Source organism: Cavia porcellus, unplaced genomic scaffold, assembly GCF_034190915.1.
Source record: "Cavia porcellus strain 051 isolate PalLab524CR breed Dunkin Hartley unplaced genomic scaffold, mCavPor4.1 scaffold_22, whole genome shotgun sequence".
Taxonomy (NCBI): domain Eukaryota; kingdom Metazoa; phylum Chordata; class Mammalia; order Rodentia; family Caviidae; genus Cavia; species Cavia porcellus.
The window spans coordinates 38,869,562-38,886,698 of NW_026947505.1; the positions used below are offsets into that span (position 1 = coordinate 38,869,562).

The 17,137-nt window shown below is 39.7% G+C and overlaps 1 long non-coding RNA gene across 4 annotated transcripts in view; it reads right to left on the bottom strand.

Moving 5' to 3' along the window:
* LOC111755787 (uncharacterized) overlaps positions 1-17,137 on the bottom strand; it is a 174,829-nt gene that overhangs the window by 20,696 nt on the left and 136,996 nt on the right. For 2 of the 4 annotated variants that reach the window (XR_010041973.1, XR_010041970.1), the window contains 3 exons: positions 15,961-16,070; positions 11,074-11,149; positions 6,579-6,691 (listed from right to left, as the gene is read on the bottom strand). This is a non-coding gene — a long non-coding RNA (uncharacterized LOC111755787). The remainder of the gene's footprint in view (positions 1-6,578; positions 6,692-11,073; positions 11,150-15,960; positions 16,071-17,137) is intronic. The other 2 variants (XR_010041971.1, XR_010041972.1) reach the window with 1 other exon arrangement.

A 17,137-nucleotide genomic window follows, 5' to 3' on the forward strand; every position in this document is an offset into this window, starting at 1 on the left:
CCAGGAATGTCATCTGACCCACAAGGACACAGCAGCATAAATTTCTAACCATGGTCCAAGAATGTTATCATGAAAGAAATCTGTCCTTAGAGCTTTATTATTAGGTTTATCGTATGTGTATTCTCAAATAACAAAAAAGATCTGAACAGGAAAAAAATATATATGTATCAGAAACCAAAGAGTACTTTTATAAAATAATTACCAAGCTATTGACTACATTGAAAATATAAAAATATTTAAAAGTCTCTGCACACAGTTGACAATTCACGTGTGAATTTTCCATCAAAAATAGTGCAGAAAGCTGGACACGGTGGTACATGCCTATAATCCCCAGGCTGAGGTATGAGGATCATCAAAGGTTCAAGGCCAGTCTGAACTGCAGAGTAAAACCATGTCTCAAAAAAAAAAAAAAAAGAAAAACAATAAACAATAAGAAAAATAGTGTAGAAAATATGAAACTTAAAAATAAATAGTGGTAAATTACTTCCATTGAGATGACAGACAAATACAGTACTTGGAAAACAGTATCTTCACAGTGGGGAAGGAAATTGCCTTAAGTAGGTAGCAGTTTGTGAAGTTCCCTTCCATAATCTGAATTATTTCCTCTTAATCCTCTTCTTTCTTATTCCTCATATATATCTCCACTGTCAGAAACTAAAATAAAACCAAAAGCCACATTTAAAAACTTACAGTTTGTATTATAAAGAAAAAACTTGGTTCACAGTGTAAACTGTATCACTTTAGCCAGAATAACTGGAAAGACAACAAATAAAATAGGAAAGATCAAAGACTCAAAATAGAGTCTAACTGACACACACAGCATTCCCCTCTTGCTTTAGTCACGGGGGATGGTGGTTTCTGGAAGGGGCTTGCATTCCCACTGGGAAAGCAATGTACAGCAGGACTGACAGGTGCAAGCAGTTAATGAATGACAGCATCTAGAAGACAGTGGAACAATTCCTGCCTTCCCAGCTCTTAAAAAGGTTACATTTCACACAGGCACACACGCACATGGAACATCTCACAAAACGGTCAAGCCTTTGCTATTCTTTTAGTGAAACACCAGATTAGCTCTATAAATGAAATAAAGAGACTACAGTCTCATGTTTACACAGTCCTGTGCTGCTGTCTCTGAGAATGTGACTCCTTTCACCCTACATTTTGATTTCATTTAAAACAATGCCATGTAAAGATGCTATTTTCATACAATTTGTGGCTTTACTAACTTCTGTTTTCTTCGGGAAAGTGACTTCTGGACTTTAACCAGGTGAGCACTAAAAACTGCATGGGGAGCCAGTCTGGAGGGAATGTGACACTTGTGAGTAATACGCCTACAAGGGGAACATTCGGGAAGATGGGTTGTCTGATTTGTCTTTTCACTGAGAATGTGACTTCAGCAGAGAAAGGGTAGCAATGTCCATTCCTCTGGGCCTACCTCACCCAGGCAAGGCTCCGAAGGCCACATGGAAGCTATTTCTAGCATCAAATTATGGGACTCTAAGTGGAATAACATATCCCTGACTAAAGGAAAGAGTCAGAGTTACAGGGCTCATCCAAGAGCATGTGACCAATTACCAGCCCCAGCTGGTCAATCCACTTGCAGGGCTTGGAGACAATGATTTTCTGGAGTTCATGTCATAGAGTTAGAGGAAAGTAAGAACAAAACATAAGTAACTATTTTATAGAATCAAATCAGCATAAAAATTTCAAGAGGACACTGCCCTACATACTAGCTAAGAAGCGAGGTGTGCTGGCAAATACCTAACCATGGATTCTTTCAAGCAAAATGGGATTTTCTGCCTCTACCTTCTGGATTTAGTGATCCAACTCTGGCCCATGTGCCAGCGGCTCAAGATCCCTGGATGCAGAATGAGGAGGACAACACATGTGAACAGCCCCTGGGAGCTGGTCAAGGGTGCACTGGCCCACCACAAAGACCAAAGAGGCCCTGGAGCCAGAAGAGGTAGATCCAGGTTTTCAAGCAGGCTTCCAGACTCCAGCTCCAGAGCACTTTGTTTGAACTCAAAAATAATTTGGTTTAAGAAGACTTGACTCTACATTGGAGTCATTTCTATTTATCCCAAGTTAGTATTTGTTTAGGAGAGATATTGCAAGAAGCACTTGGTGTTTATTAAGCCCCCTAAGCAAAAATATTTCGTATTTTAAAAGTACTTTATCTTCCAGATAACTTTTCCATGACAAACCATGTACTACTGTTAAGATGTTTCTACAGAGACTGTCCTGAGACCACCATGAAAAACAGGCCTATGAAAGACAGCAGCAGTATAGTACAGCTGTACAGGAGTGATCAAAAAAGACAGTGAGGATTTAAAATTTTAATATGTAAAAGACGCATTGCCATTGATCACCCTCAAAGTCCTCTTCCTCATTTCACATACAGTTATCTCATTATTCTTAACATTTTGTGAAGCAATTCTGGAGGTCTTTCTTCCTGCTGTTATGAGAAGTGATCAAAAATGTGGTAAATGCTGCTGCCAAGTGCCATCTAAAGTAAATTCAGGCTTTTAAAATATCACAGTGTGTCCTCATCCATCTTATTTGCTGGACCTGACCACACAACTTCTGGCTCTCCCTGAAGCCAATAAAACCATGAAAGGTAAAAGTTTCTAATCAGTTTTGGACACCAAGTCATTCATGACAGCACGTAAAGGTACGCAGGAAAGAGGACTTCCTTAACTGCTTCAGATAGTGGCAAGAGCAATGGGACAGGTGTGTTTGAAGTGAGCACAATACTTTGAAGGTGATTAACAGCAATGTGTATTTTAGTACAATAAAAGTTTTATTTAAACCCACACCATAAGCAATAAACCCACCCCAAAGCAATATGCTGGCCTATGCCATCCTCCAAGTTTCCACAATCTTTTACCCTCTTGTCCCTCACTGCCATGTCAAAATTAAATTTCTCCTATGCCCCACAGTTATAAATCTCTTGTGTGGCCATATGAACTTCAAAGCATTTAAATTTCTTAAAGATTTTATGTAACTAAATGTGCAGTCTACTGAATATTGCATATGAGAATAAAGAAAGATGAGCTATTGAGAAAGACACTTTTAAGGGCTCTGAGGTTCAATATTCAATGATTCTTTTGGCTCAGGAGGATCTTGTTGTTATATTTTGTTAAAATTGTTAATCAACTGTCACCAATATCATGCAAGTTTGCGATGAATTATCACCAAATAATGATAAATAAGACAAGTAAGCCTACAAAAATTCCAAACTCTCATTTAACTTTTCACTATTCATATTGTTCTGGGGTTTATTTCATTATGTTGAACAGAAGAATAAGTGACAATGATACAATTATCATTTCTTTGGGCTTCTATGGCTGTATTATACTCCTGAATATATTTTGTGTTTGAAGAAAAAAATCTCTAGCTTTCAAAATATTCTGGGCATGCCAAAGTGATAGATTCTTTTTTTATACTTGATCATAAGGTAAGATTTAAATGAATTTTGTGAATTTTGACAATGGCATTCAGAATAAAACATAAATGTCTTAAGATCTCAAATGATTTTGCATAATCAATGTACTACAGTCAGTGACCAAAAAAATGAGAAAACAGTCCAAAAAAAGGCACAATGAACTATACAAAAAACAGTCTGTAACAATCTAAGCACTAAGGAATTAATGAAGATAATTATATATCAAGAATATTTGGATCTTGAGTTTGATTCCTGGCCAAGGAAAAAAAAATATTTTCAACACTAGCACCACAAAAAAGATACTTTCAAAAGAAACAAAAAAAAAAAAAAAAATCAAGAATTAAAAATCAAGAACTAAAATTAAACAATTAGGTGAATGTACAAAAAACTGTTTGTTATTACTTACTTGAGCTACAATTTGAAACAATGATAAAATTGCAAATGTCATTCCAAGCAAATACCTGTCACAAACTAAATGTGACACAGGGGAATAAAAGTGTACCAACTTCATTTAAGAATTTTCCAATTTTTCAATAAAATTTCCTAAAGGAAATTTTAAGGAAATAAAAAGGTAACACCAGGAGACAAACTATTGCTGTTACTTCACTTCAGAATAATTAACAATAAAGGTCACTACTTTTGGGAACAAAACAATCAAGATAAATTTGAGTGGGAAATGGGTTCTCAGGACATGATTCCGTTTGTATGAAAAATAAACCGACAGGAAGAGCCGCAGTTACAGTTTTTTCTGTCTTTTTAGTGCATAAAGTAAACAGTACATCTTTAAAGACTCATAAGACAAACAGATCACAACAATTGGAGTATCACTGGACATCTGTGGAAGAGCAAGGTGAAAGCCCACTGTAGCTGCTTTCCTTCTTTTTCATGTTTCTGAATCTCTGGAAGTTTTACCTAAATGAAATTTGTTAAAACAGTTCTGAAAGAGAAAACCCACATTGCCAGTTAATGGCTAATGGAGTTTGGCTGTTGTAGCTGTTTAGTACCACAAATCAGCTACAAAGTCCAGAAAACTGAAGAACATAAAAAAGCAGAAGGAAAAGGTAACTAAGTGTAACAAAGCATCCACAATTGGCCTTTTGCTGTGCCCACCATGAATTTGCAATCAGCACTAGGTATATCTATGCATAGCATAGCATAGCATAGCATAGCATAGCATAGCATAGCATAGCAGACACACCAACAAAGGTAGCCACCTCTGTGTGAACGCTAGGGTAAATCTAAGTATCCAAGACCTCAGAATAACACCCAGGTATTCCTGCCTCTTCCCAGTGATAGAACATCATGGAAATGGGGAAGTCAGAGTTGTCTGTGTGCTACACAAGGAAAGACACAGTTTCATTGGAGTGTGTGGCAGAACACAACATCTAGCTGCCAAAAAGTCCCTTTGGTCTTATGGACAGTGTTTTCTTATGTCATCATGGTGACCGTATGTCTGTCAGGAGGAGTACAAAGGCCTCCAAACTAGTCCCCTGGTTCATCACTATTACTTTTCAACACTGCCCCTTGGCAAGCACAGATTTCTGACAGCACCTTGGACCAAGCTAGTCTCCTACTTGAAATTTTGGATGGCTCCAGCGTTCATCCACATTATGTGGACGGAACTATAAACACGCTTTGCCCACTGGGCCCACTCTGCAGGCCCAAGCTGTCTCACTTCCCAGCTCACTGTACTTCACTCACTCGGCAGTTCCAGACATCCTGTGCTGTGCCTGGACACGAAGCTCGGAGCCATGGCACTCAGTGTCACATCACTGTGCTCCATGTCATGCCATGAGCTCCCACCCATGCTCATTGTCTCTTCTTCGTTTTTTCTACAAAGATCTTGATCTGTGTATCCTTCAACTACTTCTAAACGCCACCTCCTTGCTCTGCTGTCTCAGATACAATTAATTCTTCTCCTTCTGTGCTTCTGCCACATTTTACTAACACTGCTGTCTTAGAAAGACTGTACCAAGTTTAGAAGTTCTCCTGCTTATAAGTTTAAAATATAGTGTATCATACTCATCACCAATCTATATCCATTTAGATGCAGTCTTTGGGACACAGGGATACTGTAATTTATTTCTTTTTGTACTTAGTAGTTACACAATTAAGTTCTCAGCCAGTATTTGTTAGCCAAATAAATGCAATCTTATACATTTCCAAGTTTGATAATTCGAAGTTAATATTTATCCATTTTGCAGATTAAAAAAAAAATGCAAAGCCCCTAGAGCTGATAGTTCATAGACTACCAGGAAGTTGGTAGACTTTGTCCATTAAATGGTAGACATAAAGATGATGTGTATCTTTTCAAAAATTCCTGAGCACACAGTTTCTTTCTGTAAGCAGGAAAATGTATCAACAGGACTTGCATTAGAAAAACTCTGCAAGATTCACAGCATATTATTATCATGCTCATTTTTTTACATGAGAAAACATTAACACATAAAAGCTAGACTAATTTACTGGCTTTTCTTGGCGAATTAACAACAAAGCCACAGTTAGAAGCCAAGATTTACTGAATGTTCATGTTAATAATAGTACATTAAATCATACATCCTGTGGCCCAGTCAAGTTAGACTCAAAAAAGAAGAACAAGGTTGGAACAATACCACCACTCAGTCACTAGCCACTGTGGTAAGGTGGAATCTGAATCAGCTGCTTTTCTGTAGGACAATAAATCAACAATAACCTATTCATGCTCTCTCAGAAATTTCTCACTGACTTGAACCAAGCACATGACAACTGGTTATGGATCTGTCTTCGGACATAAAACAGAACAAAGCCAATGGCTGTAGCTTTAAACTCATCAAAGGCAAACTTCCACAAAATTGTACTTAAGCCCAATGCATAAAGATCCTTTCAGAGCACTAGATTCCTTGGAAATGATATTTTACATGGAAAAAAAACAGAACTTGCCAAGTTTATGCATTGAATGTGACAACCTTTGGTACATTTGGATGTTTCTAAGAAACGTTTCCTAAATTACATTTGGATTTTCTGCATGCTAAGGGAAACAATTTGCATGTCATCAACAGATACATGAAAATTCCAAGCTGTGTTAGAAAAACTTTATAAACATAAACATTTGGTATGCCAAATTTTATGTCTAAGTATCAAAGGAATAACTTACTCTTGGTTCTGAATTTCAGATGTCAGCTGGGTCAACTGGATGATGGATGATGAGTTCGGCGATTTCATTAAAGAGGATGAAAATATTGGGCAGATTTCAGAATGCATAAATAACTGCATGAGACAAATGGGGAAAGTATATAAGAATACCCTAATCAGCATGAAATCAGTTCTCTCTTTTAAGCTTAATCTGAACAGAAAAGCAGTGCCAGTTAATCATACAGACACAGGTGTGAATTTACACACAAATGCACTACACACACACACACACACCTAGAGTCAAGTCCTCAAAAATTAACTGTGTGACCTTAGGTAAGTCATAAACTCTGGGCCTGGCACCTGATTTATTAAGTGAAAATAGTAACATCATCCTTACAAGACTATAGTGAACACTAAAATGAATAAGGCCACAAAATTCTGCTTCCCTAAGATCAGCTTTCTGTGTAGAAAAGCAATGGAAACAACAACAAAATAAAAGTAACAGCATCCAAGATATGAAAAGATAAGGAGTTATAGATAAATGCCACCGTGTAAATGCTCCACTGGAAGCATACTGCTGCTAACATGGCTCTACCATTGTCTAATGCTTGAGTTAGGACTCTGTATGTACAAGGATCAGGTTATTTCTGTCTATGTGCAAAGTCAAGCTTTTTGGGTCAGGCTCTTTACTTCCAGCTGCATTATGAGACGAGCTACCCCTGAGAACCTCCTAGACTGAGGTCACTGCCCTGAGGTGGCCTCACCTTCCTGCCCATCCAGCTCCGGCTGTATCCATGCTACCGAGCAATCATGAGGAAGACAGATGCTCCCACTCTCCCTGCAGGCTGAGGGCTCAAGAAAGGAGCTTGTGGGTGCCACTGCATTTGGTTCTCAGTGACTGTTCTCTGTCTAGTCTCACTTTCCTATTTTCTACTTTCTTATTTTTACTCTATTTTTGATGAGCTGTTATTACCCTTTGTTTGGTGGTTTCGTTATCTTTTGTTCGGTGATCTCCTCTCACCTCATACTTGGTTTGTTTCTTTTACAGGCTCTTTCCTTGTCTTCTTTCACTCTCTGCTGTGCACATCTTTCATCCTTCTCTTCTTCTGCATCTTCTCCCAGGGCCAAAGTAGGTATACTATAGGTATTTTATATATAAAATAAGGCCCTCCATATTTTTCAGTCCCTGTAAACTATTTCAATTTGTTTATAACATACACCTCAAATGAATTTTTGAGTCAATGAGAATTCTTTAAAAAGCAATATTAATATGTTCATCTTTGTACCAAGAACAATGTAATTATTAATGTAATCATTTTAAGGAAGAAACCAGAGAGTACAATCACTCAGGACCACAGATGAAGCAATGCATCCTTGTCTTCTCCCTCTCCTAAAGCCTAATACGACTTCTGCTTTCTCCCCACTTTACTTTTATAGTAAAAGGCATTTCATCGTTTTTTAGTGTGCCCAATAACAACCCAAAAATCTTTCTTTCCTAGGTTCCATAGCACTCTGATTATCCACATGACAGTAATTTCTGTATTAGCACCAGTTACTCTGGTCAGCCCTTGTGCACTTTGAGGAGAAGCAAGCCTGGGCCTGTCTGATCCACCCACATGTGATCTTTTCACATGATCCACCCACATTCTACAAGCAAACCAGTAAACCTTTGGCATGAACACTCTGATGAGCACGCTTCAGCTTTCACAGGTACACAGCTCACACCATCCACTAGTAAAACCCTCAGGTATGTCACAGCCATGTGAGAAATCTAGGCACAAGCAATGAAGTTGCCATCGCTCCATTCTTGAGGTGGGAAAGGCAGGGTTTAGATCCACTCTCTGCTGTGGACAGAGAAGTAGAATTGTGAAGATTTTTGTTGTTAGGGCTGCGCCTCTAATGTGTCCTGTTTGCCAGCACAGAAACTTTTATTCCCAGATTTCAGGGAGCGAGTTCACACAAATGAAGATCTCTGTCATGCCTAACAAGTCAGCCCTTTGTCTGTATTTACCAAAATCTGATTGCTTAAGATTGCAGAAATTCCAGTTTAAAAAGTCCAACTACTTCCCATTTTTCATGTTTTGATCTCTTTTTCCTTGGTGCAAAAGCCACTTTAAAAGTTGGAAAGATTTTTTAAAGTTCAGGAAAAATACAAGAGAAAAAAAGAGATGAAAACAGCCTGAATGACAAGGTCTACATCGCTGGCACTGTCATAATTTATACAGCCCTATTTTTTTGTGACCAGAGTAATATTAATTTCTTATTATTGTAGCTTGATACACTTTAAAAGAATCACATATCCTTCTAAATTGCATAATATGTGATATTATTGCTGAAAAGAATCCTAAATGAGGATTTTGAGCCCTTGTGTATAGGCAAATGTCTTGATAGATGGGTAATTCAAAGAAGTATCTATTCACTAAATCAGGATGCTAGTGAATGTTTGCCTGCTGGAGAAAACAGTTACAACTGTTAGACAGTTACAACTGTTACAAAAAGTCTGACTTGGAAAAAAGAAAGAAAGTGTCATTTTTCCCTTTAAATTTTCGGTTCTCATAGCTTCTTTTGTTGCTGTAAAATTATATTCATTAACAAACCCTGGGGAGAGCTTCTGTCGCTGGGCAGCAGTTGGAAATAATGCTGTGGAATGACACTAAAGTGGATCCAAAGGTTTGCACAATCTCAAGGCCTAAATAACTTGAAACACTAAGCAACAACCCCACAGCAGCCTTATGCAACGCAGGGAAACTGCGCTGGTCCCAACAGACACTCCCAGCAAAGCAAGGGACCAGTTCCTGCTCCTTTGCCCTCCCTATTCGCTAATAATATAACCCAGCCTCAAACCACACAGAAGAAGGTGAATATGATGGGCAAAGCTGAAAAGTCAAAATAAGAAAAATCAGAAACAAAAAAGAGCCTATTCTTACTATTCCACTACTAAGAAAAGTAAAAATCTTTGGTCTTTTTTCTTTCTTTTACTAAACTTTGTCCCTGTGCTTTAGGCACTATAATCTCTTGAGCAGAAAAAAATAAACATATGCAAATCAGAAAATACTGGCTTTATCCATAGAGGCTTTGGGTGGTGAAACGTTCAGGAGTGAGACCCCCAGAAGGTGAAGGTGTCCCCTAAAGGCCATCAGAGGTAGAATCCCTACCCACAGGCCACAGCTGGAGGAAATAAAATTACACCTGTAAGCTCTCTGCCCCATGGATCCTTTACTTTACATTCGAGCCCATTTGATAGAGGTTTGAACTATTCCAGCTGCTCAGCACCCTTTCGTGACTGGGAAGTTGCTGCGTAGAGAGAGGCTCAGGACTCAGGTGCTGCTGTGGACGGAAATCTGGGTGAAACTGATACTGGGCCTCCGTGTGGCCGTTAAGTTAAAGATTTAAATGCCGAGGCTGAATTTTCCTTCTCCACTAAACAATGAATTTCATCAACTGAGCAAAGAGAAGTCACCAGATACAGACAAAGCAGTATCAGTGATGGCAACAGAGAAAAGACTCCCTGAACAGGAGTTTTTCCTGACTTTTTCCTTCCCTTTGGACATGCCTTCAACACTTGGTAAAATCACTATTAACAGTGTAGAAATAAGAACTTGTCTGTGCTATCATCAGTTTTTATGGAAAATTCTTTTAACTAAGCTCTGAAAAAACGAGAGGAGCTCTTCTTCTGAAATAAAGGCCAGAATATTGTTAGCCATGGTAGAATAACAGTACAGAAATCAGAAGCCACATTTTACACACTTAACAAAGAAAATTGGTGCACACATGGTAGCAGAAGACACCTCAGCGCTCAAGAATGAAACCCCTTCATCTGTGTTTCCTGGTATCACACTGATTGTTCCTGGGAGGTACCCTGTTTCTGTGAACACTTGATAAATATTCATTGATGATAACAATTTAATCTGCCCAAGTCAGAGACGACCTGATGCTGCAGGTATAAGCCACTCAAGTCACAAATACTAGCAACAGGTGGGTGCTGGAGTAACAAAATGGGCTTATGGGGAAGGAAAGCCTACAGGACTTTATCTTTCTTCAAGACACAACCCACTAGAGAGGATGACTTCTCAAGGCACTTGTACTAGACAAGTCAAGGTTTAATCTGCTAGGACATTCAATTAGTCTCCTAGATCAAAAGTATTTCAAAATGCAAAGATCCAGACCTAATATATACATATATTCTTATTGTTATTGTTTTGGTTTTTGTTTGTTTTTGTCTTTTTGAGACAGGATCTCACTGTGCAGTTCAGGATGGTCTAAAGCTCACTTTGTAGCCCACATTGGTCTTGAACTTGGATTAATCCTCCTGTCTCAGCCTCCTAAATGCTGGGATTACAAGCATATACCACCGTACCCAGATTTCTTATATTTAATCCATTTTATTGTGGATGTAAAAATAACCTTTGATTTTTAAAATGTTCAAATACAAAAATGTACCCAATAACTTATGTTCAGCAGTTTGGACAGGAAACTGTCTTACATTTTATTAACAAATTATTTTGTTTGAGACTTACGGGAACCGACTTTCCTTTTAGAAATCCTCCCTGTTTAGCTAGGCTCCATTAGCACAAAAGGTTGCCTGTCTTTTTCCTAGAAAAGATAAAAACATCCTGTTAGCACTTTAAAACTCTGACAAGGGCAACAACAAAAGCCCTAAACTTCTCTCTACAGCAGAATCCTAATGAATTTAACTGGGAAATGATAAAGAGATAGAAATCCCAGGCTTTGAGATTTTTCTTTTAATTGCAAATTCTCCCCTTGCACTGAGGCATTAATCCTTGAAGAATAGAAAGCAGCAGAGCCAGTAACCCAGCAGAGAAGGGCCTGGGACTGGGAAAGCAGGAAGCCCCTGACATGGGAGAGCCTACTGGGCCTCTATTGAATCTGCCAGTGCCCCACCCTCCCTGCCCTCACAGCTCTGCCTTGTCCCTGGAAGCCAGCCCAGGCAGCACTGGTATTCAAATTAAACTGCCAATCCCAGCCGGGCACAGCTCAGGGAGGGCTGTCAGAACACGTCTGGAAGAAAAGCCACCAGATCTTAGATGAGGAGATCCAGCCGGATTCAGAGCTGCACAGAATACATGCCATCACCTTGTTCACAGGGCTCCATGTGGTAGGGCTGTTTTCTCCTCCTTAGTCTTTAGTTTTATTAAAATAAGAAAAACAAGAAAACAATGAATCTCCTACAGAGATTAAAAAAGAAAGAGGAAGGGGGTTCTGCCGAGTCAAACTACTCATTCAGCGCTAAACACTGGTTTCTATGGAAACGGGAATGGCTTTGTGAGGCCCCAGCAACTTCCCCCTCCTGCTCCCCAGCAGGGATGGCCCACTGTCCCAGTATTGTATTTGTGTGGCCAACTTTTCTTCTGTCTCATTCACGCTCTCTGCCCCTGCCCACCCCTAGCAACAACACCCATTGCCCCAGAAGAAGAAAGAAGAGAAAAAAAGAGCTCACAGCACAGCATCTGGGCTGAATTAAATCAGGCTACAAAAGTATCCAGGCAACTGAGTCCAGCGCGCTGCCAGAGATCCAGGGCTATCATTTTGTCTCTTGCCTCATTTTTATCCTCCTTCAAGCAGTAAGTAAGCACAATTTCTTAACACTTTTCATGCCCAGCACACATAATACAAGTTTTAAATTGTTTTCACGTGCATAAAATGTTATGGGTACACAAGATAGTATTAGTCAAATAATAATAGTAATAATCTAAAGAACAGATGATCAAGTGAAGAAAAGTATGGTTTAAAGCAAACTTTAAATCTTTAAAGTGTTGTATTGTTGTCATGCTTGTACATGTGTGCAAAAGTAGTATTCGAAGAAGTTAAATTTAAAAACTATCAAAATAAAAGGTACATTGCCATTAATTCTCCTCAAAATATTTCCCCTAGCTTTGGACACACTTATCCCCACCCCATTGTTTCTGCCCCTTTTCGAAACAGCTCTGGAAGTCTTCTTTCATTCGTGCTTTGAGTGGCACTGTCATGGCTACAACCATGATTGATTCAAAACTTTTACTTTTCATTGTCATTTTGACTTTGAGGAAGAGCCAGAGCCCCAGTGTCGGATCTAGCGAAGAAGGTGGGTGAGAACATAGCCAGGTTTGTATGAGTCTGCTTTCCCAGGGATGGCACTTGGATTCCACATTTTTGTCGCAGCTCATAAAGAGATTTAGGAAAGAGGACTTCAGAAATTGCTTCAGAAAGTAAGAAAAATGATGGCCTAAATAATGTTTGAAGCCATAGTATATCTATTGAAGAAGTTTAATGGGAAGATGTCTTTTATTGTAACAATTTTTTAAATTTAATTATTCACTCTATATTTGACTGCCTCTTGCGTAGAGGATAGAATGAGAGACAGACGCTCCAAGTGGGTCCCTCCTACCTGTCTGTGAGAGCAGTATTTCCATGTTCAAAAACTATAAGGTCAAACCAAACCCAGAGTGCTTCTCTTCTTATTGATGAGGCACCTTTAATTTGGCTCTTTTTTCTAAAACATTTTGACTTTTAAATTTAAAAAGGGAAATATTTATGAATCTATTACTCAAAAGCTGCCGTGCAAAACATTTTAGCATATAAATCCTCGTATTTTACTGTCAGCATTTCATTTTATGAAAGAAAGGGCACGTTTCTTAACATCGTTCGTAAATCATCACTAAAATATTTAGTGCTACAAGTTTCTTGGCCTTCAAAGACACTTTTTTCCTTTAAAAGCTTAACAGAAGTCTACAGGGCCTGTGAATGTCACTCACAAGCACACTTTCAGATCCCAAGGCGGCTGCATTGTGTTTGTGTTTACTTTGGAGATCTGCAATTCATTTTCTTTTGTAAGATGAAAATGTCAATTTTCATCCTTTAAATTTAAACTTGTAGAAAAAACTTTAACCTATTTATGTGCCACGGGGTTGCAATCTCAGTTTTGAAAAGCATCTTGGGATACGCAGCATTAAAGAAGTTATTAAAGATTGAGAGTCATTTCAACCTTTAGTAAGAAATACAATTTGTTCATAAAAGCTGGAAATCATCTTTAAATTCATATTTTCCCACTTATCTATGAACATTTCATTTTATCAGAAAGATACTGGAAACTCATATAGATATTTTTAAAACTTGCCTATTCTGGTTTTTATTGTTGTTTGTTTGGTTGGTTGGTTTTATTTTCCCACAGAATTATCTTGACTCAGTTGAAACACTATTTCACAACAGGTTAAGCAGAGTGAAAACTTTAAGCATGCCACTTAAGGTCTAAGGTCATCATATCTTGCCTCTCCTCTCCTCTCTTTTCCTTTTTTTCTTTATTTTTTTTTTCCTACAAACCTTCCAAGACCAAAGAAATCAAAGTCACAGAGCTCTAAAGATGAAAGCATGTTTATCTGCAGTTAAAAATAATTGATCAATGATTAGTAACAGCCTCTGCTCTTCTGCTATATGCACTAGAAATAAACCATTTGCATCTTGCACTAATTCCAAATATTTTTCATTACCCTTTCCAAAAACCCAAAAGCCATGCAAGCCACCCACCTGTTTGCCCTACATCTTGCCTGCCTTGACACTGTGCTCCCACAGACATTGATTGGGGAGTAGGAGTTCCATTCTTGAGGCAAGGCACATCAGGATAGAAAGCAGGGTTATCAGCTCAAGCTTCCATGTGTTGAGTCTGCCATCTGAAGGGGGGTGGGGAAGGCACTCCAAAGAAAGAAGCCACCTAGATAGGTCTGACCAGAGTGCTGGTCCTTCGCATTCTCTCCCTCAGCTACATCCTCTGTGTGCACAACCTGGTTCAGCAGCTGCCATCTCTCCCCCACACATCTGAAAGTGTACCCCCCTCCCCAGGCTCCACTGCATGCCCTTTATGTCTGCTCTAGTTAGATATCACAGGATTACCCCAGACAAAGGTATGGGCACTGTGTCATCACACAGACTGACCGTGTGCCCAGGTGTCCTCAGCAGCCACCTTTCCCCACTCCTTGCACAATGGAACTGCCTGTGGATGGTCTGCAAGGCTGATCTCAACCCAACTCCTATTTCCACCAGCATGCCCCCATCCTGACCCCATTCCTGAAAGTCACCACGGTTTCAAGTTTGCTGCCCTGTGCCCTTTACCACACTGGCCACTCCATATTCCCCAGATATCCATGGTCTCTGCTGCCTCATCTCTGTCCCTGGTCCTGTATCTTCCTAAACCCTTCTGTTGCTAAGGGTTGCCGTAGGTCTAGATTCTTGGGATCCCAAACAAAGAATTGAGTAAAACATCCAGAAGTTGAAGTGAACGCATGGTTTTTTAGCAATGATCAAAGATCAGTACACTCCAAAAGACAGGAGTGAGCCATTGAGGGTTCTGGGCTCTAGAGAAGACAAGTGTCAAGAATCTATTTGCGGTTTTTACATGGTGAGACTGGAATAGTATGTTACACCAGTCAGGGGCACATCTCCTTCTTTCTGTTGGATACCTCATCTGCACTTTTAAGGAATTATTTTGAGGCTCAAAGCCCATCAAGGAGCTTTAAAACACAATGCAAATTAAATTGTAATTAGTTATAATTAATTTGCAGTTACGTTGGGTTGCCTAAAATATTCTGTAGTACATGCATCTGCAGGTATGGTCCTAGTTCAGTGATGGCAAACCTTTCAGAGACCAAATTCTGAGACTTCAACTCCAAATCCATTTATCTATCACAAAATTCCAACTCTGCAATTAAACCTAAAGTTCTACTTTAGAAAAAAAATTATAAGCTGATTTCAGCTGTGTGGGCAACTTGGCTCACGTGCTGGTGGAGAGGGCTCTGTGTGTCAGCTACAGCACACAGGCCACAGGTTCCCCACAAATGAGTCCTCCTTGTTAGGGCTGGGAGCTCTTTGAAGGCTTCAGAGAGCAGTCTTGGGACCTAAAAGCCCACAGTGCATGTGTCTTTCCCAGCTGGGACCTGATTACTAGAACTAGGTGTGCTCTAGGGTTTTGGAGATCTAGCTTTCTCTCTTACTCTGTGCTCCTCAGGCTCTTTCCAAGGACTTCTGTCCTTTCTCTCCTGTCTCACTGCACTCTTCATTCCTTGTTCCTTACTTATCTTCTTCCCTTTGCTCAGTCTTCTCATGTAATTCCAAACCCATTTCCACCTTGGTGAATAAGGATTGTCTTTGCTCAGCCATTCTCAGCTTCTATTCTATCACCCACAGCTGTTTCTTCTGCAAAGAAGGAGGTCTCCCAACAGAGATTTACACAGCCAAAAGCTCAGTCAAAGCAAAATATGACACTTCCCCAAAACTAGAAGCATATAGTCTGTGAAAATAAGGTCTATTTTGCTCAATCTGAATTCCTAGTGATGCCTAACATACCATAGATCCATAAGAAACTCAGGAAAATGGGGACTCTAAAACACATGCATGCATGCACCCAACAATAGTACCTCAGCTAGGCCTGGCGGGCCACATCTGTAGTCCCAAACAATCAGTGTCGCTAAAGCTAGAGGATTAAATTTTGAACCCCATCTGGATAATTTCATGACTTCGTGAGACTCTGTGTAAAAATGAAAAATAAAAAAAGTTACTGAGAATGTAGCTCAGTGACAAGGCACTGGACTAAATCTCCAATATTACAAAACAAGAACAAATGAACAAAATATTGCCACAATGACTAGCAAGCAACAGGACAAAGTTGCAGAAAGCATGCAATGAGGTCTCAGCATTTTGGAAGGAATTCCTGTCTAGCAGAGGCAAAGAAATCAAACCAACACTCCTTAAAGTGATCAATTACAATTAAAATGCAAGAAAAAAGTAGAAGGTGTTACAGTATTAAGAACGGCAATCATCTGGCCTGGCACATAGACCAGAGGGCAGGAGACCAGCAGGACAGGATGGCGGATGACACCAGAGCTTCTGGGGCAGGCATGGGGTAAAGTGAAGCCATGGACATAGGCCTAGGGCTTTGATCAAGGTAGACTCAGCACAGAATATGCTGGGACAGAGCTTCAACCCAGCTTTCCTGAAGCCAGGCTACAAGTACGGTCTCCAGCATCTTTGGCCACAAGCTTGAAATTTCAGCACAGATGTGGCAAACTCTACGGCTGGCCGGAGTAGCAGTGGTTGGAGTAGAAAACATGGTCTGTGCTGAACAAGGCAGAAGCATACAGGATGAGTTAAAGCTCCTCCCAAGGGAGGTTACTGTGTGTGGTGGTCCAGTGAGGTCTGGAGCACAGGAACCCAGGAGGGACCATCGGCCCCAAGAAAGGCTCTTAGTGCTTCAGGGACCTCTGCACAGGACTAGACACAGCATCCAGGTCCCTTCCAGAGAGCTGAGAACTCTTTGGAATGTGGCTGCCTACTCCAAAAAGTGAATCATGGTGGGGTTTTTGTTGTGATTGTTTGTTTCTTTGTTTTCTCTTTCTGTTTTCTTTTGTATTTTTTGGTGCTGGAGATTGAACCCAGGGAGTTCACACTGAGCAATATCCCCAGCAATTTTTTATTTGTTTGTTTATTTATTTATTTATCTATTTATTTATTTGTCTTTTTGAGACAAGGTCTCACTGTGCAGTTTAGGCTGACCTTGAGCTCACTTTGTAGCTCAGGCTGGTCTCGAATTTACAA